This window comes from Lissotriton helveticus, chromosome 4_1, assembly GCF_964261635.1.
Source record: "Lissotriton helveticus chromosome 4_1, aLisHel1.1, whole genome shotgun sequence".
Lineage (NCBI taxonomy): Eukaryota > Metazoa > Chordata > Amphibia > Caudata > Salamandridae > Lissotriton > Lissotriton helveticus.
The window spans coordinates 745961910-745989465 of NC_136063.1; positions in this window are offsets into that span (position 1 = coordinate 745961910).

The window sequence follows — 27556 nt, forward strand, 5'->3', positions numbered from 1 at the left end:
AAAAACTGTAGAAAATCAGTAAAAAAAATAGGTATAACTACTATTACACTTAAAAATTTGCATTTAAAAAACCTTTGAAATTCACTGAAAAAAACATAGGTTTCAGAGACGTTAAAGGTAGAAATTAGCATTAAAAAAACTTTGAAATTCACTGAAAAAACCATTGGTTTTAGAGACGTAATAGTTAGAAATTAGCATTTAAAAACCTTAGAAATTCCCATAAAAAACCATAGGTTTCAGGGGTGTTATAGTTAACTGGACATTTCACTCGTACAAAACCATCAGTGATTTCATCAGTGATGTCACTGACCATGTCATGAATGATGTAATATGTGACATCATCAGCAGTGCATTGCGGGTGCAAGAGATATAGTTAGCAGGCCTAACTGTAACTGAGGAATTTCTATGGTTTTGAACGAGTGAAATGTCCAGCAACTATAACACCCCTGAAAACTATGTTTTTTTCTGTGAATATCTGAGGTTTTTTAATGCTAATTTCTAACTATAATGTCTCTGAAATCTATGTTTTTTTCAGTGAATATATGAATGTATACATATACATATATATATATATATATATATATATATATATATATATATATATATATATATATATATATATATATATATTACCTACTGGCGGTCACCAGTAGGTAGTTATAGTTAGGATTGTTTTCCATAGGAAATCCGCAACATTCTATTGGGAATAACTTTGGCGCCGGTGAACGAATCTTCGCAAATCTCTCAAAGAAGATGGCCCGCTCCGCTCTGCTCCTTCCCTGAAAGTTTGGGGGGGGATTCGTCAAGCGGGGGCCAAGATATTTGGGGGGTCCCAAAACGTGTTTTCCCCATGTTAATTTTCATAGGGCGGTTGGACTCACTTTTAGCCCGAACGGCTGAATGGATTTCCACCAAACTTGGCAAAATTGTAGGGACTGGTAGCCCGATGTGCCTTTGCTATGTCTCAAGATATGTGCTCCAGTGGATTTTGAGTAATTTAGGTTCAAAAAAATATATATATCTTTAAGCGCGCCCCGATACGCGCACCGGGGCACGTACCAGCGCGCTACGCGATTTGGCGAGCGGAAAGCTGATTGGCTCTCGGGTGTCTGTCAAAATTCCAAACAGTCCGAAGCGGCCGCTATCTTGTGTCTCGGTAGGATCGAGCCACAAGAGGTGGCAAAAACAAAGGGGGAAATTACCAAAAGGGGGCAGGGTAGACCCCCCCTGACCCCCTAGGTTTGATGTGGGGGCCATAAAAGGGGAGCGTACCGGGGAGCCTACCATGGGGAAAACCCAGTGAAACAGTAAAATAATAATTTAAAGTGCTTAGAGGTAGGGTAGCTCTGAATAGAGTTGTTGTGTTGTGTGGGTGATTTAAGTACCAACATGTAGGTACCAATGAAGAGTCTTAAATTTAATGTACACCGTCTTTTGTGTAGATAACTTGCATGTTGTTACAGAAGTTATTGTGGTATATGGAATCCATACCATAGGCTGTCAGGAAAGCAGAAACAGATCCTTTACGCACTCCCTGAGAAGGACTAGGGGATCATGGGTAGTCTAACCTGCTCCCTTATGATGTTTTAAAATTGCACAGTATACTGTAAGTCTCAATTTATATTATAATCATTTTGGTACTACTTCATGAATTACATATAAAAATGAATAATGTCTCAAACAATTTTTAATTATTAAATAAAAATGTATTGTTTAGAATTTTCATAGTTTAATAAAACTTCCAGCATCAGATGATCTGGAATCTCCTCAAAATTGCATGATTCTATAGTTTGTAAACAGTCAATAAATTGTTGGTCCAGAGACTCATCAATAAAATCGTCGTCAATAAAATCTTGTTGAAGAATCTCTTCATCGGTAATTTCGAAAGAAATATTGATGTTTTCTTGTTTACCTTCCATTTTCTTGCTGAAAATTGCATAAAAAATAAATATATCAGTAGTGTTATGGCACTGTTGGGTTTAAGTTCAGACAGGTACTTCTGAGTTTTTAACAGTGAGGTTATCTTTGGGCAGTGTATGGTATCAGGCAGGAAGTAGAAATATAAAAAAGTGTATGTGAAGAAGCCTAAGTAAATTCATAATTATACCAGAGAAGCCTAACTCAATCTATAACTATAACAGAGAAGCCTATCTCAATCTATAAGTATAACAGAGGGACAGTAAATAACTATCAGAAAACGTTTTTACAAATTAACTTAAAGTGCCCCTTACAAATTAACAACTTACCTTATAGAAAGGTGATGAAGATAAATGAGAAAATCCTTTAAAGATGTACCTCAGGTAGTTGTAGTCCAAATGGCCGTGTTTCCCTCTCTTTTTTCATTTATATTCATGTACATAACCAATCAAATGTCAGGAAATAAAAGTAGAAAATGAAAGTAACATTTTAATTGGTTGTAAATTCTAACACTTCATATGTGTTTTTGTCATGTAATTTACCTCAGGATATTTAGACAGGGCTACAGCCCAAATGGCTCAATGGAATTCCACCAAATTTGGGAAAATGGTAGGGACTGGTATGTAGTAGGGCCTATTCTATATTTGGTGAAAGTCTCTCCAGTGGTTTCTATGTAATTAACTTTTAAAACATTTTGGGAGCGCTTACCGGGGCGCGCCCCGGTACGCGTACCGGTAGCGCTACGGTAGTCCTCCATCTTGTGTTTCGGTAGTTTGCGACACAAGATGGAGGACAAACAATGTTAGGAATGGGTAAAAGGGGGCACGGTAAACACCCCCTGACCCCCTGGGTTTTCTGAGGGGGGCTTAGGAGGCCCATATAGGCCGCGGGGGGAGCACCCGGTACGCGTACCGGGGAGCGTACTTTGGTGAAAAACAGTGAAAAAAGTTAGAGTATAGTAATCATTTTGAGTGATCAGATGTAGGGTAGCCCTGAAAAGAGCTTTTGGGTTCTGTGGCTGATTTAGGTACCTACAAGTAGGTTCCAATGCACAGTCTTAAATTCAGGAGGAATATTCTATTCCCCTCATCTGAAAAGTGCACACCATCTCCTCTGTAGATATCTTGCATGTTGTAACGCAAGTTATTCTTGTATATTGAACCCATTCCATAGTCTCTCATGTAAGCAGAAACAGATTTATTCACATGTTTCCGTGCTTTCTCAAATTGTGGACAAAATTGGTTGGACCACTTCCATTTCTGTCTTTGACATATATTGGAATATACCAAGGCAGTTTGTGGAATAAGTGTCATCAATTGCCCAAATGTGTCCTTTAAAAGCATTTCCAGACCTACCCCAGTCAAAGTGCTAGGTCATTTCCACCACAGTGCAAAATTATGAGGTTAGGGTGTGGCAGATGGTAAAAGGTTTTCACCAATGGTATCAATTTATGACATCTCAATCCTCTTTGGCCAATCCACTTGATGTCCACATTTGGTAAATCAAGGTTGTGAAAATTTCTGATAGCTGCATACCTTTGAGCCCAGTGGATGTAGCTATGTCCAATAATCCAGACAGAATACATGGTGAGAGAAGGTTCTGGTGCAGTCAGATGAAGTGTGGGAATGAAATGGCAGTTGGAACAGTAGGAGTTTGCAAAAAAAACTGTGGAGTTTCAGTGCTCTTGAATCACAAGCAATGATTGGTGGATTCAGATAATTAAAAACTGAAAGTTAGGGTGCATGGTTCTGTTCTGTGAAAGAAGTAATTTGAATGGTTAAGAAAAAGTCATTTGAATAAACATTGCACCGGATAAGCTGGTGTATTGAGAGGTCAAACATCCTTGCTGAGTTCATTTGCAACATTGTAGAATAAACTTTTAAACCTGAGAGATCAGTGAGGAGGGAGTTGCTATGGTAACAGGTAGAAAGGGCTGAGGGGGGGGAGGGTGTTGGTTTACAAATAGAGAGGGAAGAGTTTTAATTGGTTAACATGAGGGATATATGTGTAGAATTAGAGGTTTTCTGTGCCATTCATGGTTGCAGTGCCTGGAGTACACACCTTTTGCTCTGCTAAAGAAATATTGGTGTGTGTGTCTGACACTGTTCTCAATTTGCCAAAGCATTTGTAAAGGTGAGTAATGATTCATTTAATATAGATAGAGACTTGTATACTCTATGGAGAAGATTTGGAAGCAAATTGTGTTTTTTTAATGTTGCTTTGTGTTATGTTTTTTGATAATGCTTGGTAAAAAGCTTTTGCTGCATTGAGAAATTGTATTTTGTAAAATTGTGAAGTTTCAGTAGTGACCTGGAATGCTTGTACATAGGACCTGTGCTGTGTTTCTTAAATGTGATGTGAAATCGATTTTGGGGAAAATGAATGGCTTTTACATTTTTGAGAAGGAATAAATAGTGTCTGCATTATTAAAGAAATATATTTGAACCTTTCACAATGATGTCACCTGTGTTACCTCAGATTAGGAAGCACATTGAGCTTCTTTCTTGTTGGTTTGTGTCATGTTTTTTGATAATGCTTGGTATCAACATTTGCAAGATAGAGGATTTGTATTTTGTGAAATAGTGAGGTTTCAGTAGTGAAATTGAATGCTTGCACATTTGACCTGTGCTCTGTTTCTAAAATGTTATTAAAAAAAATGATTTGGGGGTAAATCAATGGCTTTTATATTTTTGAGAAGGAATAAATAGTGTCTGCATGATTAAATAAATATATTTGAACCTTTCACAATCATGTCATCTGTGTTACCTCAGATTAGGAAGCAGATTGAGCTTCTTTGTTGTTGGTTTGTGTCATTTTTTTGATAATGCTTGGTATCAACATTTGCACGATAGAGGAATTGTATTTTGCGAAATATTGAGGTTTCAGTAGTGAAATTGAATGCTTGTACATAGGACCTGCACTCTGTTTCTAAAATGTTATTTAAAGAACGATTTTGGGGCAAATGAATGGCTTTTACATTTTTGAGAAGGAATAAATAGTGTCTGCATGATTAAATAAATATATTTGAACCTTTCACAATCATGTAACCTGTGTTACATCAGATTAGGAAGCACATTGAGCTTCTTTCTTGTTGGTTTGTGTCATGTTTTTTGATAAGATAAAAAGATAGAGGATTTGTATTTTGTGAAATAGTGAGGTTTCAGTAGTGAAATTGAATGCTTGTACATAGGACCTGCGCTCTGTTTCTAAAATGTTATTTAAACATTTTTTTGAGGCAAATTAATGGATTTTACTTTTTTGAGAAGGAAAAAATAGTGTCTGCATGATTAAATAAATATATTTGAACCTTTCACAATCATGTCACCTGTGTTACCTCAGATTAGGAAGCAGATTGAGCTTCTTTTTTGTTGGTTTGAGTCATGTTTCTTGATAATTCTTGTTATCAACATTTGTAAGATAGAGGAATTGTATTTTGTGAAATAGTAAGGTGTCAGTAGTGAAATTGAATCCTTGTACATAGGACCTGCGGCCTGCTTCTAAAATGGTATTTAAAAAACGATTTTGGGGCAAATGAATGGCTTTTACATTTCTGAGAAGGAATTAATAGTGTCTGCATGATTAAATAAATATATTTGAACCTTTCACAATCATGGCACCTGTGTTACCTCAGATTAGGAAGCAGATTGAGCTTCTTTCTTGTTGGTTTGTGTCATGTTTTTTGATAAAGCTTGGTATCAACATTTGCGAGATAGGGGAATTGTATTTTGTAAAATAGTAATGTTTCACTAGTGAAATTGAATGCTTGTACATAGGATCTGCGCACTGTTTATTAAATGTAATTTAAAAAACGATTTTGGAGCAAATGAATGGCCTTTACATTTTTGACAAGGAATAAATAGTGTCTGCAAGATTAAATAAATATATTTGAACCTTTCACAATCATGTCACCTGTGTTACCTCAGATTAGGAAGCAGATTGAGCTTTTTTCTTGTTGGTTTCTGTTATGTTTTTTGATAATGCTTGGTATCAACATTTGCAAGATAGAGGAATTGTATTTTGTGAAATATTGAGGTTTCAGTAGGGAAATTGAATGCTTGTACTTAGGACCTGCGCTCTGTTTCTAAAATGTTATTTAAAAAACGATTTTGGGGCAAATGAATGGCTTTTAAATTTTTGAGAAGGAATAAATAGTGTCTGCATGATTAAATAAATATATTTGAACCTTTCACAATCATGTCACCTGTGTTACATCAGAGTAGGAAGCACATTGAGCTTCTTTCTTGTTGGTTTGTGTCATGTTTTTTTATAAGATAAAAAGATAGAGGATTTGTATTTTGTGGAATAGTGAGGTTTCAGTAGTGAAATTGAATGCTTGTATATAGGACCTGCGCTCTGTTTCTAAAATGTTATTTCAAAAATGATTTTTGGGCAAATGAATGGCTTTTACATTTTTGAGAAGGAAAAAATAGTGTCTGCATGATTAAATAAATATATTTGAACCTTTCACAATCATGTCACCTGTGTTACCTCAGATTAGGAAGCAGATTGAGCTTCTTTCTTGTTGGTTTGAGTCATGTTTCTTGATAATGCTTGGTATCAAGATTTGTAAGATAGAGGAATTGTATTTTGTGAAATAGTAAGGTTTCAGTAGTGAAATTGAATCCTTGTACATAGAACCTGCGGTCTGCTTCTAAAATGTTATTTAAAAAACGATTTTGGGGCAAATGAATGGCTTTTACATTTTTGAGAATGAATAAATAGTGTCTGCATGATTAAATAAATATAATTGAACCTTTCACAATCATTTCACCTGTGTTACCTCAGATTAGGAAGCAGATTGAGCTTCTTTCTTGTTGGTTTGTGTCATGTTTTTTGATAAAGCTTGGTATCAACATTTGCAAGATAGAGGAATTGTATTTTGTAAAATAGTAATGTTTCACTAGTGAAATTGAATGCTTGTACATAGGATATGCGCACTGTTTATTAAATTAATTAAAAAAAACGATTTTGGAGCAAATGAATGGCTTTTACATTTTTGAGAAGGAATAAATAGTGTCTGCAAGATTAAATAAATATATTTGAACCTTTTACAATCCTGTCACCTGTGTTTCCTCAGATTAGGAAGTAGATTGTGCAGATGAGGTGAGGCATGTCCAGGGGTGCAAAGGAGGTGAGGCCTGTGTCCATGAGTGCAGTGTAGAGGACTCACCTCCTCTGACCCTTGGACAAGACTCCTTCCTCTGTGCCCCCTGGACAGGCCTCAATGTATTGGGTATAATTGATGGTAACAGGGTGCAGATGAGGTGAGTCGTGTCCAGGGGTGTAAATGAGCTGAGGCCTGTCTAGGGGTGCAGATGAGGTGAGGTCTGCTCAGGGTTGCAGATGAGGTGAGGATTGTCTAGGGGTGCAGAGGAGGTCAGGCCTGTGTTCAAGAGTGTAGTGGGAGAGAGGCCTGTCCAGGGGTGCAAAGGAGGTGAGGCCTGTGTCTAAGAGTGCAGTGGGGGAGAGGCTTCATGAAGTCCAGCCCACTGCAATCTTAGACACAGGCCTCACCACCTCTGCTCCCCAGGACACGCATCTCTTCCAGTACACTCTTGAACACAGGCCTCACCTCCTCTGTACCCCTGGACAATCCTTACCTCATCTGCAACCTTAAATCGTTTTTTAAACAGGCCTAAATGTATTGGGTATAATTGATGGTAACAGGGTGCAGATGAGGTGAGGCCTGTCCAGGGGTGTACATGAGGTGAGGTCTGTCCAGGGGTCCAATTCATGTGCCCTAAATCAATTTTTAATTAATATTTAAAAAACAGAGCACAGGTCATATATAGAAGCATTTCATTGCACTATCAAGACTTATTTTTTTTTACAAAATACAATTCCTCTATGTAGTAACATTTCTTTACCAAGTATTATCAAGAAATATGACACAAAGAAAGAATAACAAAGTTTAATCTGCTTCCTAATCTTAGAAAACACAGCTCACATGTTTGTGAAAAGTGCAGGTATATTTATTTAATCATGCAGACACTGTCTAATGCTTCTGAAAAATGCTAAAGCCATTCATTTGCCCTTTAATCGTTTTTATATTAACATGAAAAAAAATGAGCCCAGGTCATATGTACAAGCATTCCATTTCACTACTGAAACCTCATTATTTTTACAAAATACAATTCCTCTATGCAGCAGAAAATTTTTACCAAGTATTAACAAAAAAATAACAGAAAGCAACAATAAAAAAACACAATCTGATTCATAATATGAGGAAACACACCTGACATGATTGCGAAAGGTGCAGAGGAGGTGAGGTAAGTCGAAATGGCTTTCATGATTGTGAAAGTTGCTGAGGAGGTGAGTGCAGTGGGGGAGAGGCTTTATGAAGTCCTGTCCACTGTACTCTTGGACACAGGCCTCACCTCCTCTGCTCCCCTGGACAGGCTTCACCTCATCTGCACTCCTGGTTAGGCCTCACCTTATCTGCATCCTGTTACCATCAATTATACCCAATACATTGAGGCCTGTCCAGGGTGCACGGAGGAGGTGAGGCTTGTTCAAGGGTCAGAGGAGGTGAGTCCTGTCCAATGCACTCTTCGACACAGGCCTTACCTCCTCTGCAGCCCTGGACAGGCCTCACCTCATGTGCACAATGTACTTACTAATCTGAGAAAACACAGGTGACATGATTGTGAAAGGTTCAAATATATCTATTTAATCTTGCAGACACTATTTATTCCTTCTCAAAAATGTAAAAGCTATTCATTTGCCCCAAAATCGTTTTTCCAATAACATTCAAGAAACAGAGCGCTCGTCCTATGTACAAGCATTCGATTATTAAGCAGATTGTGCAGATGAGGTGAGGCCTGTCCAGGGGTGCAGAGGAGGTAAGTCCTGTCCACAGCACTCTTGGACACAGGACTTACCTCCTCTGCACCCCTGGACAGGCCTCACCTCATCTGCACAATCTGCTTACTAATCTGAGGAAACACAGGTGACATGATTGTGAAATGTGCTAATATATTTTTTTAATCAGGCAGATACTATCTAATCCTTGTCAATAATGTAAAACCAATTCATGTGCCCGAAATCTTTTTTAAAATAACATTTACAAAACAGAGCACAGGTCATATGTATAAGCATTTCTTTACACTACTGAAACCTCAGTCATTTACAAAATACAATTCCTTTATGTACCAACATTTCTTTACCAAGCATTATCAAGAATGTATTAGTCTCTATTATATTCTCTTCCTGACTTACTCTATTTTTTCACCTGTCCCCTTCTAACACCCTCTCTCTGACTTATTCCTTTTTTACATCCTGACTCTGTGTTACACTCTCTTACACTCTCTCTTTGACTTACTTTCTCTTACACCCTGTCTCTAATTTATTCCCTCTCTCTCTTTTTTACAGCAATTTGTAAGTCATACTCTCTCTTACATCCTCTTCCTGATTTACTCCGTCTTACAACCTTTCTCTTTCAAACATTCTCTCCCTGACTTACTTCCTATTACACCTTTTGTCTGTTTTACTCCCTCTCTCCCTCTTTCTGACTTTTTTATTCTCGTACTCTCTTCCTGTTACACCCTCTGTCTGACTTACTCCTTGTTACATCCTCTCTCTGATTTACTTCCTCTTACACCCTCTCTCAAACTTATTCCTTTTTACATCCTGACTCTGTGTTACACTCTCTTACACTTTCTCTTTGACTTACTTTCTCGTACACCCTGTCTATGATGTATTCCCTCTCTCTCATTACTCCTTGTTACATCCTCTCTCTGATTTACTTCCTCTTACACCCTCTCTCAAACTTACTCTCTCTCTCTCTCTCTACCTTTTACAGCCTCTCTCTGTTTTAGGCTCTTTTACATTCTCTCATCTTCTAACACCCTCTCTCTGTCTTACATCATTTTACACCCTCTCTCTGTCTTACACCCTGTTACATCCTTTTTCTGACTTATTCCCTTTGTCCCTTTCTTTGACTGACTGACTCCCTCTCCCTATTAGATCCTTTTTCTGTCTTAAAACATATTATACACTGTTTCTGTCTTACTCCTTCTCTATGTTTTACTCCCTCTACCTGTTTCTTTGTCTGACTCTCTCTGTCTTTTTGTGTTAGTTCCTCTAGCTCTTTTTCTCTGTCTTACTCCTAGTTACATAGTTGCTGTGATATAAACTTAGATATGTTGTAAACTAGTGTTTATATCGTTTGCTTATTGTCATTGCTTTGTTGTTTGGTAATAGTGGTCTAAAATGTGTTATCTTTTTTCTTTAACACAGATTGAAATCAAGATTTCAATAGTAAGGAAATATGCCCTCAAGGCAGAGGAGAAGAAAAGATGCCAAGCGGAAAAAATCAAAAACAGCAACGGAATTAAAGCAGTCCTCTATAACAAATACTTCAAAAAACAGGAAAAAAGCTCCTGGTAAGACAACTAAGTCTTTCTTTCGGAACATATGTAGATAAAAAAAAATGTTGATGAGAATGTGAATATACAGAAGGAGAGAGCAAATTTGAAAAGGAAGGAGAGGCCCCCCAAAAATGTTACTACTGGAGCAGGAGAGAATAATATGTATAGGAATAGAAGGCAAAACCAATTTAGGGACATTCGTAAACGAATGTTTCGCAATAGGGTGGTTTTAAATTTGTTAAAAAATATTAAGAAAGGTAAACAGAGAGCTGCTTTTCAAATCAAAGAGTAGATGCAAAAGAGTAATTAATCGGACTAATTTTTGTAAAGTTTTTTCTGGGAATGGATGCATAGTTCAAGTTGTGAGCCATTTTTTAATGAGGAGAGTTACTTCCAGGAGAATGATTTGGTGCATGCAGTTGACACCAGTGGTCGAGCATATGAGGTGAAAGACGGTTGTCCGATTGAAAAAGAGAAACGTGTGTCTAGAGATGCAGAAGAGGTGTTAACTGATGAATTTTTAGGAAGACGTACTAAGGGTCCAGTGTACACTTGGAAGTGTAGTAGTATTTGTAGTGTGCGACAGGATTCAATCGATTTGCTTCGTAATTTCTTACGTACATATAGTAAGAATAGTCTAAAACAGAAAAAGAAGATCCTTGCAGAGTGAGAGAAAACACAGGTTTGCAAGGGAATTCACTGGCTTGTCTTTCTAGAAAAGTATGTCAGAGTGTTTTTCATCATTTTAGGATGTTAGCAGTGCATCATAACAAAATGAGGAAATTAGTGAGAAGGTTGTATTATGCAAAAAGTCCAGCACTTAAGCTTAAACAATTAAACAGTGCTCTTTTGCATGGAACTGAATTAGATGTGAAGAAGATTTGTGAAGAAATTGAGATTAGTTATTTGGGTAAAAAAGAAGACAGTGTAGAAATTGACACAGTAATAGAAGGTAATGTGGAAGACAATGTACAGATTTCAAGTACAGGAAAGTTTGACCATGAAATTACCAAGTTTAAGGTGAAATCAAATGAAAGGCCTAATTTTACTTGTGTGTGTTGTCGACGGACTCATTATAAGATTCAGACTAGGTTAGTTGATTTATGTGCAGAAAATGAAATGGAAAATAATAGTGAATGGAAGAATTTTGCAACTTTTTTGTTGGTGGAGAATTCTTTTGATTTGAGTTCTGATCAGCGTATTTGTAAATATTGTTATAATAAATTAAATGAAAACAGAATGCCTGCTAGAGCTGTTCATAATAATCTTGAGTTGGTAGGCATTCCCCCTGGATTAATGGATTTAAATACATATGAATCTATTTTGATTCAATGTGTCCATCCTTTTCAGGCTATTGTTAGCATGGAGCCTAAGATAGGGAAATTGCCTCCTTCAGATTTACAGAGAGGATTAAAGGGAAGAGTTGTTTATTTGCCTCTAGATTTCAAGAAAAATATTGATACAATTGGTGTAGAGAAAGTGGAAGAGGAACCTCTGGTTATTCTAGTTAATGGGGTTCCGACAAAGAGTAAGAAAATCTGGCAAGATTTAGTGGATGTTAGGAAAGTCAAAAAGGCAACGTTGTATTTGGTCAAAAACAATGAGTACTACAAAGATGTATGTGTTGGAGCAGAGGAAACAGCTGCAGAAGAAGACAGTGATTGTTCAGCCGGCCAAATTGAAAAAGTTGATGTGTCTAGAAGTGAAGAAATATATGAACATTATACTGTTCATCCTTTGCATTCCAAAGAAGTAATGGGGAATGCAATTGACTTGTTTCAAATGAAAGCAGCAAAAGGAAGTCCCATTAGTGTATGGGAAGAAAGTTTGGAAGCTCGTTGTTTTCCACAGCTATTTCCAACAGGTCAAGGTGGATGATATGACGATCGACCAGTTCAAATTCCTGCATCTGAATACCGGACTCTAAGGTTATATGCTGAAGATCCAAGGTTTCGTCAATGCATTCCATATTTGTTTCATCTACTGTATGAAAGTGACTTGTCTGGGCTTTCTTATGCAGTAAACCATATACTGAAAAGTGGAGCACATCTGCAAAATGTTTCGGCGAGGGACTTTATGGAGAAAGTCAATCTGCAAGACAATATTTTGAAATCTCATCTAATCAATCTCATGGCATGTCAGCGTGGTACAAATGAGTATTGGTACCGTCGTCATGGGGAATTGAAATGTATGCTAAGAAACTTAGGAACTCCTAGATGGTTCCTCACTCTTTGCTGTGCCGAGTATGCATGGGACGACTTACTTCAATTTCTACGAGAGGCAAATGCAAATATACAAAATATAGAATTCAAAACACCTGGAGAACTGTGTTCTTTGGATCCAGTGAATGTATGCAGATATTTCAATCATAGATTTGAAGCTATGATGTCTTTTATTACCAACAAAAAAAATCCTCCCCTTGGAGAGGTTTTGGATTTCTTTTGGAGAAAGGAGTATCAAGCGGGAGGTGCTCCTCACATACATATGTTGTTATGGATTAAAGATGCACCCAAATTTGATGAAACAGTGATGAGTTTCATTGAAGAGCATTCAACATGTGTTGTTCCGAAAACTACCGAAGAAAACAGTTTAAGGCAACAAGTTTTACGCTTTCAATCCCATCGTTGTGGAAAGTACTGTCGTCAAAAATTCAGAAACAAGGAAAAGTTCTACACAAAATGTCGTTTTGGGTTTCCACGACCAGTGATTTCTAAAGGAAGAGTAAATAATTTGATGTCTTCTCTACGACATACTGTGACGAGAAAATCACCAAAAAATACATACAATTTAAAAAGAAACGAAGAGTCCAAGTACATCAACGACTACAACCCAGTGATTTTGTCCATGTGGAATGCTAACATGGATATTCAATTAGTTGCTGACAACTCTATTGCTGTGGCTCGATATGTGACGTCTTACATCACAAAAAAAGAAAAGACAGAACTGAAGGAAATGTGGGAGGACATTTCACATGAAAGGAGTATAAGCAAGAAATTATACAGTTACATTCTGAAGAAGTTGTCGCATCGAGAAATTGGAGCATATGAATTTTCTGATCGGTTATCATCAGCAAGTCTCTACGCCAAGTCTAGAACACTTATTTGGGCGAGTCTAGGTCTTGCTGCAACACGAAACTGAGTTTTGAAATCTGTACAAGAAATTGAGTATTTGGCAGAGAAAGAACCAAACAGTACAGATATTTTGAAGACAAACATGTTGGATACATACTATCCAAATAGAAGTAGTCATCTTGAGAACAGTTGTTTGTATGAAGTTCTGCAAAACTATATTTATAAGAGGAACATCAGAGAAGATATCAATAATGGAATATATGCTGTCATTGGGTGTGAAGGATGTCTAGTGAAACAGAGAAAAGGCCATTTGATTAATCATCGAAAATTGAGTTGCGAAAATCCAGAGAAAAGGGAATTTTACTATTTAGCTCTTTTGCAACTCTTTAAGCCATGGTGTACAGAAGAGGAACTACTTGGAGATTGTCTCTGTTACAAAGATTCTTTTAATGCAACCAAGGATACCATAGAATGTCCTGATTTTCCAAATTATCTGCAAATGTTGAACGAAGAAATAGAGCAAGAAGCCACAATTGCTGTAGAGATTGCTAGAGACAGTTCTCAAGACAGTCAGAGTTCTGCTTCATTGAGTCAGGATCCACTAGGAGGACCAATTATCCTAAATGAAGCTGCCACTGCCATGGATGAGGTGGAAAGAGCTATGGAACAAGCTGATGATGATGTAGTTAACTTAGAAGATTTGGTGAAACAACTAAACCTTGAGCAGAAACAGATATATGATGAAGTCACAGAACAGGTTGAACATGGATTCAGTCATGAGAAAAAAGAGTGCTCATGTACATCATTTAAGCCTGTCCGACTGTACGTGAGGGGAGAAGCGGGAACTGGAAAAAGTTTTCTGATTAAAGCAATTGCAACTTATCTGCAGAAAATGACTGAATCGCTGTTTTTTTGTGTTGTTACCGCTCCAACTGGGCTGGCAGCACATAACATTAAAGGGAATACTTTACATCGTTTACTGATGCTACCAGTTGAGCATGATAACAAATTACAATACCACAAGCTATCTGGAGATGCTTGTTCTGAAGTTTCCAGAGTCCTGAAGAAAATGAAACTTCTTATCATTGATGAAGTAAGCATGGTCTCAAATCTAATGCTTGCTTTTGTGCATTTGAGAATGCAAGAAATTCTTAGAACAGACTATGATGTCTTATTCGGAGGAAAACACATTACTGTTTTTGGAGATCTACTGCAGTTGACAACCAGTGTTTAAAATGCTCACGCATGAAGATACCAGGAAGTGCCTAGGAAGCGTTAATATATGGTTACATTTCAAATATGCAGAACTGCTTCAAAATATGCGACAGGCAAAGAATGAAGATTATAAAAATATTCTACAAGATGTAAGAATCGGAAAAGTAGTGAGCATGGGAAAGAAGCATTACATGCACGATTAATTTCAAATTTGTATCCAAATGAAAACATTCTACCAGAGAATATTTTTAAGAAAATTACTAAGAACAAATCTGGGATATGTTTGATGCCAACTCTGCAAGAATGTTCCATCTTCAACAACAAAACTTTAAAGTTAGAAAATGAAGAGATTGTGAAACTGGAAGCTATAGATAAAATAGAGCATATGGGAGCAACAATTATTTTGTCAGAAAATTTGAAATCAAAATTGGATTCATTAGAGAAGAGTATATCTAAAACTGCTGGTTTTGAAAAGACTCTGAATGTGTGTTTAAATTGTCGTATCATTTTGAGAAGGAATTTAAATGTTGAAAGAAGTCTGGTAAATGGAGCAATGGGTCATGTTGTTGATTTTGTGAATTACAAAAATAGAGATGGAATTGAAATTTAAAAAATTTAATTTGATGGCATTGACGAAATACGACAAATTTGTCGTTGTTCAGCTAGATTTTTACTTGTGAAAGACTTATATGTTCGCCGAAAACAGTTTCCTATTTGTTTGGCATATGCGGTGACAATTCATAAATCTCAAGGTTTAAGTGTAGATAGTGCTTTGGTGAACATTGGAAGTTCTGTGTTTAAAGAGGGTATGGCATATGTGGCATTATCACGAGTCAGAACTTTATCAGGATTGTACTTGATTGAGTGTGATGAAACAAAGATTTGTGCAGATCTAGATTGTGTTAAAGAATACAATAGGTTTAGAAGAGAGTATGCTCCACATTTGCCTCAATATCCTCTGTTTGAAAAACGTGTGGTAGGCCGAAAAAGAAGAAATGAGAATAATTGCAGTGAGGTAGTAGCAAAAAGACAAAAAGTAGATGAAACTGCAATTGTAAGCAGAAAGAAAAAGGATTCTGTTGAAGATGTTGTTGGATTTCAGTTTGAAAACAGTTCTGGTGTCAACTGCTATGCTAATGTAGTGGTTAATGTTGTTTTTTTCTTCAAAATTTACAAGAACAGATTGTTGAAAATCGGGATCAAACATTCTGCTGTTTATTGAATTCTGTGTTTGAGAAATGTAGCAGTGATAGAGCAAAAATAGAAAGTGTTTCAGAAATTCGAAATCTTTTAGACATATGTTCTGGTCAAAATCAATTTTCACAGAATATTCAGCAGGATTGTCAGGAATTTTTAATGTATATGTTTGATGTATTGGAAGATGAAGGTGTAGATATAAAAAATCTTTTTAGCCTTTCTTATCAATGGCAGCATGACTGCGACAACTGTAGTTTATCAAGTAGTACTACAATAGACACCGAAAGATTTGTATATTTGACTTTACCAGACTGCAAGTCAGTGCCTTTTAATAATCTAGTTAAAGCAGCTGATCACAATATGGTGTGTACCCAATGTAAGTCTGCAATGCTGTCCACATTATTTATACAAAATTATGGTCAGTATGTCATTTTAATGTTCCAACGATGTAGACCTGATGGAACTAAATTGACAACTTCTATTAAAAATTTTGTGGCTTCTCAGTTATCAATTTCAGGAAGATCTTTTGCAACTGTAGCTATTATTTATAACAACATCAGGGCATTATACAATTTATTTAAAATGTCGAAAAGGTTAGACTAACTGTAATGATACTCATTTGACTTTCAAACAACGTTTGCCTTTTGACTTAAAAAATTCATATCTAGTGTTTTTACAACCAAAATTTAAGTAAAGGTAATTGGCCTATGAAGACGGGAGCAGTTAATAAAAGTTAGTCTGCTGTTTAAAATTATATTGTGAGTAAAAGTGATGAAGATAATATAAAAATTATAGTTCTCAAATAGGTACGGTAAGTGGATCGCATAGTAAGTGATATCAGTATTATAGGAAATGTTCAACATGAGAGAGCCAGAGATGGAATTATGAATATTTAAATATTGTGAAAATGTTGTGTGAGCCTTTCTTTCAGAACATCGGGAAAACAGTAATTTTAGAGTTTGCTTTAAGTAATTTGAAAATATACTGATACATCTGACACTATTTGGCCTTAAGGAAAGGTGAAGGAATGAGCAAAGAGTCATGACTGAACACAAGGAGTATATGAAAACATTGAAACAAATTTCAGATGTTCTTGGAGGTTTTCTTCTAGAAAGTCGATGAAATTGAATTTTTAGAGAACAGCAGAGTACCTTCCAAAGAAAAGGACCTTCATGATGTACTATTTGGCCTAAAGGAAAAGTAAGTGAATCAAAGATTAGTGTACATATGCGATTTGTAAGTTTTTATGTTTTTTTTAAACACAATCTTTTTGATTGTGTTTTTTTTCCCGCTGTCATATGATGAATAGTTTAAACTCACTGTTTTTAGTGAAATTCAATATGTTCTGAGAACAGCAAAAATAAACTATCTAACATGTTGTACAAATTATTCTATAGTTTGTATTGTGTAATTTATATTGTATTCCCATTGTCTCACACTCACTTTCCTTTTTCCTCTCTCTTTCAGCTCTCTTTACTCACTCACACTGCCTTTCTCTCACTCTGTTTCGCACCCATTCGTTTACTCCACTTCTTTCACAACCCCTCATTTCCATTTCAACTGTCTGCATCCAATCTCTCCCTTGCACCACTTTTCAGCTTTCAGTCTCTCTGCTTTACTACCCTTTTCCGTCTTTTCCTCCTTTGCTCTTTTAGTAATTCCTCTTTACTCACTCACCAGTTTTGTCGCACTCTGTCACTATAACTCACCCACTCTCCCTCACTTATCTTTGTTCGCTCCTTTCTTTTGACCTCTTCTCTCTATTTTCCGTTCACTACCTCTATGTCCTCAGTCCCTCACTCTCCTTGTGTTATGTTCACTTGTGTTTATCTACCTTCTATCATTTCTCTTACAACAACTTCACTGCTCCTCTCTCATCGTTCTTCACCCCATTTCTTTTAGTCCGCTTCCATTACTACCCCTCATTTCCTATCTTTCAGTGTCCTTCTCTTTACTTTCATCGCCGAATCACTTTCTCTCAGTACCACTGCTTTAGTCCTCTTCTCCTCTCTTTCCTTCTTTTGCTCCCTTACTCATTTTCCTTTCCTCACTCATTGTACTCCACTTCACTCAGTCCTTCCCTTAGTCTCTCTGTCTACTAACTTCCTCACTCCTTTTCCCTCAATCCTTCTATATTATCCTCTCTCCCTTCATCCCTTCACTCTATGACTCTCCTTCACTTACTCTCAGTTATCTTCCATTCCTCATTCTTCTAAATGCATCCTCAATCAGACTCCTTTCCCTCTCAGTCATTCTCTTTTTACTTACTCCTGTTTCCTGATTTAGTTTTGCTAACTCACATTCTTTTAGTATCTTTCTTACCTTCAGTTCATTTCTCTCTTCTTCTCTTCCTCTCTGTCAGTGAATCTATATGCCTTATTCTTAGTAATTTGCTCTCCTTCTATTTCTTTTACCCTCTTTTTGTCCTTCTACATTACTTTATTTCCCTTTCTGTCTCTTTCACTCGTACTTTATTTCTTAATACACTGTTATGATTTTTAACCTCTTCACTTGTATCTTTTATTTTAAAATATATATTTTACTAATTATAACTTATTTTTTCTTCTCTCTTTCACAGATACAAAGTGTAGTAAAAAAATGTAATTAAAGTTACATTAATTATATGGTAAGTGTGACTAAAAAAATGTAGTTTGTCAACACCCTTTGCTTTAACCTCACTACTATTTTCTCACCCTACCTCACTCCTGTTTCATTACTCTGCTTCCCTCACTTATTCTTATCCTCCATGTTTACTCCTCTTTCCCTTACTCTCCTACCACATTCAACTTCTTTTAGTCCCCCTTGCTTTACTTCCCTTATGTTCTGTTCCCTTCCTTCGTTCCCTCACTCATTCCCTTACTCATTTACTTCACTCCTCTCACTCCTTCTCTCAGTCCGTCTGTCCTCACAGTTCCTCACTTCCGTTCCCTCACTCTGTCTCTCTTACTGTCGCTGTCTCTGTCCCCTCACTCTGTCACTACTCTTTCGTCATGCTCACTCCCTACAACTCACCCACACTCCCTCACTTACCTTTCTTTGCTGCTTCACTCAGACCCTTTCAGTCACTCCTTCCTTTACTCTCTCTGTCCTTTCTCTCTGTCACTCCCCATGTCTTACCCTTATTCAATTTTATCCACCCTCTTTCACCCCTCTTTATTTACACTCACTGCTCTTTTCTCACCCTCCCTCACCGTTGTTCCTTTACTCCGGTTCCGTCACTACCCCTCATTCCCCATCCTTTACTGTCCTTCCTTTTACTTTCAACACCCACTCACATTCTCCCATTACCTCTGCTTTAGTCTTCTTCCTCTCTCTTCCCTTCTTTCGCTCCGTTATTCATTTTCCTTTTCTCACTTATACCCTATTACACCTTCTCTCTGTCTTACTATCTAATAAACAGTCCCTCTGTGTTGCTCCCTCTACCTCTCTTTCTCTTAACATCACTCTCTCTGTGTCCTTCCCTCATGCTTACTCCTCTATTTATTTATTTATTTTTTGTTGGTACGCGCCCCGGTACGCGTACCGGTGCGTGTACCGGTACGCGTACCCTGGAGAAAAAAGAATGACAGAGGTTTTTAAAAATGTAGCATTTTTTTTATAAATTAGAGGTAGTTCTAAAAAGAACTGTTTTTTTATTCTTTTTGTTGTTTTATATTTTTTTATTGTTTTTTTGAATTTTTTTTACTTTTTTTGGCTTTTATGAAGAATTTTATATTTTTTGTATTTTTTATGGGGACAAACAAAAAACAGGGAATTGTAAACGGCTCAACTGGAGAAAAAAAAAACAGGAAAAAATTAAGGCTTCTTTGGGAACTTGTGGTTGTCACCAGCAAGGTTGATGAGATTAATACTTTGCTCACCATATGCAATTGGTTTTCCACAATATATACAAACAATTTTGTATGCACCAAACTTGGTTTGTATGTTTGGGACCATCTCCCTTGCCTCTGGACCCGATGGAGTGGGTTCTTGGCTTGTTGAGGGTCTGGAAGACGATTGTGGAAGGTTACTGCACAGTTCTCTCACCTCTGCTACAGAATAATTATTGGGGTGCAATCGTTGCATGTGGCGAATCATTATGTGATTCCCAAATGAATATTTCTTGGCAGGGTTCCCCCTGGATAGTACAGCGCCACAGATGAGACAGGTCACCTTTGCAGCGTTTACCTTCTTTGCACCCCTTGGGAATTTAAAAAACTCCCATATAAAGTGCTCCTTTGGTTTATATGGGGGATTGTCTTCAGACAGGAACTGCCTTCTCTCATCCTCTTCCTCCTCCTCCTCCTCTTCTTGTTCACCACCAATGTGATGTTGTGGTGGTCCTTGTGCTGGTGGTGGTGGTGCCGATGCTCCAGCTGCTGCTGCTACTGTAGCCATTTCTCTATCAATAGAAGCAGGTCTACCTCACTCAAAGAACAAAGTGAGAATGAGGAAAAAAGGTGGGGGGTTTCATCATTTGGAAAACAAAACTGTTCTGAACCAATGAAAAGTGTTATTTTCAGGTCACATGACCCAGGCTTTCATCATTTGGAAACCAAAACTGTTCTGAACCAATGAAAAGTGTTATTTTCAGGTCACATGACCCGACGCGCTTACGCTACGCGCCCGGCGGCGCTTACGTTGCGCGATCGTATGCGCTCGGGCGCTTACGGGTGCGCTTACGCCGTGCATCATAAGACGCATCACGCGGCTACGCGATACGTCACGATGATGTTTTCGTTTGCGGCCATAGCGCTAACGGGGCGCTCACCGGTATGCGCACCGGGGCGCGCCATAACACTGCACCTACCTGTGCGTTCACCGGTACGCGCACCGGGAGCGCACCAAAGCAAAAAAAAAATTTCAAAAGGGAAAAATATACATAAAAAAATAGTATTACATAAATATACAATATAGGATTCATTATAAAAAATATTATATTTCATAGCTATAGAAATTAGCTATTAAAAAAACCTATGAAATTCACTGAAAAAACATAGGTTTGAGGCCCTATATATAGTTAGGAATTAGCATTTACAAAACCTATGAAATTCAGTGAAAAAACCATAGGTTTCACACCAGTTATAGTTAGGAATTATCATTTAAAAAACCTATGAAATTCACTGTAAAAAACATAGGTTTCACACCAGTTATAGTTAGCTGGAAGTTTTACTCGCATAAAACCATTGAAATTCCCACGTTATAGTTAGTTGGACTCACTATAACTTGCGCGTGCAATGCACTGCTGATGACGTCACATATTACATCACTCATGACATGGTCAGTGACATCACTCATGACATCACTGATGACACCATCCTTGTGACAGAGTGACAGACCTCCTTTCACTGAAATGTAACCTTTGATACGGACATTCAAAAATAGAAACTAAAATTTTCAAAAAAATGGAGATACCCATACCAGTTACAACAACCAATTCAATAATTCCACCATCTATATACAGATCCACTCATGCACCAATATAGTCTATATAGTCACTCATACATATACTCACTCATCATATGTAGTGATACACCTATACATCCTGTTACACACCGACAGTCATCCAAAAGATACTCTCACACATACTCACACATGCAAATAAACTATTGAACATCCATTTATTTGCATATACAGCTATACACACACTACCACCTTACTTCTAAGGAAACTTACACATACTTACTCTCTTAAACAATCACTTATAGAAACACATACTTATTTAAACAGGAACTCTTACAATCCCTCACTCTCACATATACTCACTTATATACATCAATATTCACATATACTACATTAAAACATATGTAGTTACTGATAAAGACACTAGTGAGACAGTCATTCACTCACTAACACACACATATACACACTCATCCACCCATACAGTCCTGCACATATGCTGTCTTCAAAACACATACAAAGAGAGAGTCAGTCATTCATGCATCTATGTGCTAAGTAATACCCCCACCAAACCATACAAACACTCATACTGATACTAAGAAAAACATCTAATAACCCATAAACATACACATGTAGCTACTCACCAACCTATGCAGCCACTTATACACAAAGTGAAACACTAATACATATATTTAAATATTTAAATATTACTCTCTAATATATTTATTCACTAAGATAAACTTAATAAACCAGTTAACCAATAAATTTAAAAAAGAAATCCATGTAAACACTTATTTAAACATTTATTCTTCCATCAACTTTTACATATACATATATAACACATATTTATTTTTTAAAAAGACACACATTCACTGGATGGTGTCATCAGTGATGTCATGAGTGATGTCACTGACCATGTCATGAGTGATGTAATATGTGACGTCATCAGCAGTGCATTGCACGCGCAAGTTATAGTGAGTCCAACTAACTATAACGTGGGAATTTCAATGGTTTTATGCGAGTAAAACTTCCAGCTAACTATAACTGGTGTGAAACCTATGGTTTTTTCAGTGAATTTAATAGGTTTTTTAAATGATAATTCCTAACTATAACTGGTGTGAAACCTATGGTTTTTTCACTGAATTTCATAGGTTTTGTAAATGCTAATTCCTAACTATATATAGGGCCTCAAACCTATGTTTTTTCAGTGAATTTCATAGGTTTTTTTAATAGCTAATTTCTATAGCTATGAAATATAATATTTTTTATAATGAATCCTATTTTTAAATGCTAATTCCTAACTATAACTGGTGTGAAACCTATGTTTTTTTCAGTGAATATATATATATATATATATATATTACCTACTGGCGGTCGCCAGTAGGTATATATAGTTAGGATTTTTTCTCTATGGGATTTTTGAAAATTCTATGTCTAATAACTTTGCCGTTTGTGGACGGAATTGGCTGAAATTTTCAGGAAAATGGCACATTTTGTTTCTGAGCAGCCTTTGAAAATTTGGGGGGGGTTCGTCAAGGGGGGGCCGAGAAAAAAGGGGGTCCCAAAACGCGTTTTTCCCATGTTAATTTCCATAGGGCGGTTGGCCTCACTTTTAGCCCGAACGGCTGAATGGATTTGCACGAAACTTGGCAAAATTGTAGGGACTGGTAGCCCGATGTGCCTTTTGTAGGTCTCAATATATGTGCTCCAGTGGATTTTGAGAAATTAACGTTTAAAAAAAGATATATATCTGTAAGCGCGGACCGGGCAGCGGCCTAGGACGCGTACTTTTCGCGCAACGGAGCTTTGTGAAGCGAAGCTGATTGGTTCTCCGGCGTCTGTCAACATTCCAAACAGTCCGTAGTGGCCGCAAACAGTCCGTAGTGGCCGCCATCTTGTCTCTCGGTAGGATCGAGAGACAAGAGGAGGCCAAAGCGAAGGGGCAAATGACCATAAGGGGGAATAGTAGATCCTCGCTGACCCCCTAGGTTTGATGTGGAGGTTTTAAAAGGGCCCCGCGGGGCAAAAAAAAAAAAATATAATAATAATCTTACGGCTGAATGGATTTGCACGAAACTTGGCAAAATTGTAGGGACTGGTAGCCCGATGTGCCTTTGCTAGGTCTCAATATATGTGCTTCAGTGGATTTTGAGAAATTAACGTTCAAAAAAAGATATATATCTGTAACAGCGGACCGCTTCGCGTACTTTTCGCGTTACGGAGCTTTGCGAAGCGAAGCTGATTGGCTCTCCGGTGTCTGTAAACATTCCAAACAGTCCGTAGCGGCCGCCATCTTGTCTCTCGGTAGGATCGAGAGACAAGAGGAGGCCAAAGCGAAGGGGCAAATGACCATAAGGGGGCATAGTAGATCCTCGCTGATCCCCTAGGTTTGATGTGGAGGTTTTAAAAGGGCCCCGCGGGGCAAAAAAAATAAATAATAATAATAATCGAACGGCTGAATGGATTTGCACGAAACTTGGTAAAATATTAGGGACTGGTAGCCCGATGTGCCTTTGCTAGGTCTCAATATATGTGCTTCAGTGCATTTTGAGAAATTAACGTTCAAAAACAAGATATATATCTGTAACAGCGCTCCGCTTCGCGGAGATAAAATTATATCTGTATTACGTAGCTGTTGCTAGCACCAGTTAGCGACGGCTAGTAGGAGATAGCGACCATCTTGGGCCCCACTTTGCATGTGAGTGATATTTATCACTAATGACATGCAAAGTGGGCATGCCAAGATGTTAGCGACTGGAAACAGTCGCTAACATCGCTATCTCCTATTATCAACTTTTGGAAATATTCGAGATAAGCGCGAATATCTCCAAAAAGTAACAGCTGCCCTGAGCAGTTCTTAGCCATGTTATCCAATGGGAGGTGGATAACATGGCTAAGAGCATTAGCTCGGTAATGCATGAATATCGCGGAGTTTTCAGCGATATTAATGCATTGCGCTCGTTTTTTATCGTATTTGCGATAAACCTTGATAATAGCAAGGTTTATCTGCGATAATTTCTGACGGTAAAAAAATCTTTGCAATGCATCGTTAGGGATAAATATCGCTTAACTTTGGTAATATGCCCCAACGTCTGTTAACGTTCGATTCGAAGGAAATCAGGAATTGTTGAAAAACATTGTGTGCGCCATCTTGTCTTTTTTCAAATGCCACACTTTTGTGGTGCACGGCAGCCATTTTAGATGCCTTGACCAGATCCACTCTGTGCACGCTGTCGATCCTTAGCATGGCTCCCCACCCTCGCAAGCATCTCCCCCAGGCAGTGGTCACCCCCGCTCTCTGTTTTATGCATGGGTAATAAACCTCCCCCCATCTGCGCTGTTCTTCCCTGAGAATCACACCCTGTGCCCGCCCGACACCTCCCTTTCGCCCTATTCACTACCGCACCCTCTGACACTCCTTTTCCTCTGTGTCCGATTGTCCAGGCCGGTCCTAGGCTATCAGCTAGCCCTGCAGATGTAGTTTATAGCCACAGCTGTAAAGAATCACCCGTCTTCAAAGGAGTTATAGTAGATCAAGGCCCACACTCGATGAGATCCGTCACAGCAGAAGCGTTGCTATTATCTGAAAACCATCCTGTATTGTGATTGGGGAGGGGACCGAGCGTGAAGCGGAAGATTCCAGGGATGACTCTTTGTACATCAAAGTTTTTACAATTATGTGTCACATTAAAAATATATAGCACTCCGACAAAGTAGTAAGATTATAAAACTTTAATAATTTATAAATATATACAAGAAAACAAAAATAGTAATAACATATAAACATTTTTAGAGAAAAACAACGAAGTAGCGGTCGGCTGTGCGAATAGTCCCAACGCAGCACAACGTCCAGATTTCCGGCGTGGGGCGTCGCGGGGGGTGGGTGATCAGTAGCAAACTGTTGTGCGAATAGTTCCAAGGCAGCAGAACGCGCCGAAATCTAGATGACACAAAAGTGATGTCTAGTAAGTTGCCACCCAGCAAATAACGGCGTGGGGCGTCGCGGGGGGTGGGTCATCAGTAGCAAACTGTTGTGCGAATAGTTCCAAGGCAGCAGAACGATGGCACCAAGGTGATGTCCAGTAAGTTGCCGCACTGGTTTTGGTATCCTACAATGCTGCTCCGAATAACGGCGTGGAGCGCCCCGGGGGAGGCGGCGTGAACGGGCCTCTCCAGGTGGAGTCTCGTCTGTTGTAGTGGGGCGCCCCTTTACCGTTTCAGTTGCCATTCCGTCCGCTTTTGGTCCACTGTGTCAAAATCCGCCATTCAGCTGAGTTGCGCCCACTCTTGCGGTGCAGCGATAGGCGGCTGTCACAGGACTCTCAAAATGGCGGCAGGCTGTTTCCTTTTTGGGCCTGGTCCACTGAAATGGCCCTGGGACACCTTGGAAATCGGACGCTTGTCTGCTAGGTCTTGGACCCCATTCTCGAAAGCGTCCCCTCCGCCTTGAGAATTCATCAAAAGTTTTGGGGGCCCCGACTCCTGCAGGCTTCTGGTGGGGAGCGGCTGCCATGATTGCTCGCGGAATGATCACGACGGAGCTACGAGATGGTGGTGCTCTCATGGTGACGCCAGCTTCAGTCTGAAACATCCAGAAACAAGGTGGGGCTTTCATCGTTTGGGGGAAAAAAAAAGTTTTCATCCAATGAAAAGTGTTGTTTTTAGGTCATATGATCAAGCCTTCCATCATTAGGAAACCAAAAGTAAAATGAACCAATGAAAAGTTTTATAAACAAGTCACATGACCTGTTATGCGGCATAGGGTATAAAATGCGGAGAAAATACGTTGGCACGTGAGGCGGCGTCAGTAGCGGACCGATGTGCGAATAGGCCGAAGGCAATACAACGCGCCAAGATCCGGATGGCACCGAGGTGGTGTCATAGTTGAGAGTTCTGAGCAGCGGTTGTAACACTGTCTGAAGCTTATTTGCAGCTGCTGCAGCTTCACTACGCGCCAAGATCCGGATGGCACCGAGGTGGTGTGTAGGAAGTTGCCGCACTGGTGTGGCCATCCTACAATGCTGAAAGTCGGCGTGGGGCGCCCCGTTGGCCTGTGAGTTTGCGTCAGTAGCGGACCGATGTGCGAATAGGCCGAAGGCAGCACAACGCGCCAAGATCCGGATGGCACCGAGGTGGTGTCTAGTAAGTTGTCGCACTTCTGTGGCCATCCTACAATGTTGAAAGTCGGCGTGGGGCGCCCCGTTGGCCTGTGAGATGGTGTCAGTAGCGGACTGATGTGTGAATGGGGCCAAAGGCAGCGCAACAATATTTTCTACTATATTTCCGGTGTAGAAGAGACCACAAGGCGCTGAGATGCCAAGATCCGGATGGCACCGAGGTGGTGTGTAGCAAGTTGCCGCACTGGTGTGGCCATCCTACAATGCTGAAAGTCGGCGTGGGGCGCCCCGTTGGCCTGTGAGATGGCGTCAGTAGCGGACCGATGTGCGAATAGGCCGAAGGCAGCACAACAATATTTTCTGACTGACACCACAAGGCGCTGAGATGCCAAGATCCGGATGGCACCGAGGTGATGTCTAAGTTGCGGACTGATGTGCGAATGGGGCCAAAGGCAGCGTAACAATATTTTTTGTATGGAAGATACCACTAGGCGTTGAGATGCCAAGATTCGGATGGCACTGAGGTGATGTCTAGCAAGTTGGTGTGGTCATCCTACAATGCTGAAACTCGGCGTGGGTCACCCCATTAGCCTGTGAGATGGCGTCAGTAGCGGACCGATGTGCGAATAGGCCGAAGGCAGCACAACGCGCCAAGATCCGGATGTCACCGTGGTGGTTTCATAGTTGAGAGGCACTTCATCTGCAGTGGGGCGCCGAGATCCGGATGGCACCGAGGTGATGTCTAGCAAGTTGCTGTACTGGTGTGGTCATCCTACAATGCTGAAACTCGGCGTGGGTCGCCCCATTAGCCTGTGAGATGGCGTCAGTAGCGGACCGATGTGCGAATAGGCCGAAGGCAGCACAACGCGCCAAGATCCGGATGTCACCGTGGTGGTTTCATAGTTGAGAGGCACTTCATCTGCAGTGGGGCGCCGAGATCCGGATGGCACCGAGGTGATGTCTAGCAAGTTGCTGTACTGGTGTGGTCATCCTACAATGCTGAAACTCGGCGTGGGTCGCCCCATTAGCCTGTGAGATGGCGTCAGTAGCGGACCGATGTGCGAATAGGCCGAAGGCAGCACAACGCGCCAAGATCCGGATGTCACCGTGGTGGTTTCATAGTTGAGAGGCACTTCATCTGCAGTGGGGCGCCGAGATCCGGATGGCACCGAGGTGATGTCTAGCAAGTTGCTGTACTTGTGTGGTCATCCTACAATGCTGAAACTCGGCGTGGGTCGCCCCATTAGCCTGTGAGATAGCTGTTCTTTGGATTTGGGCCTGGCTCGTCTGC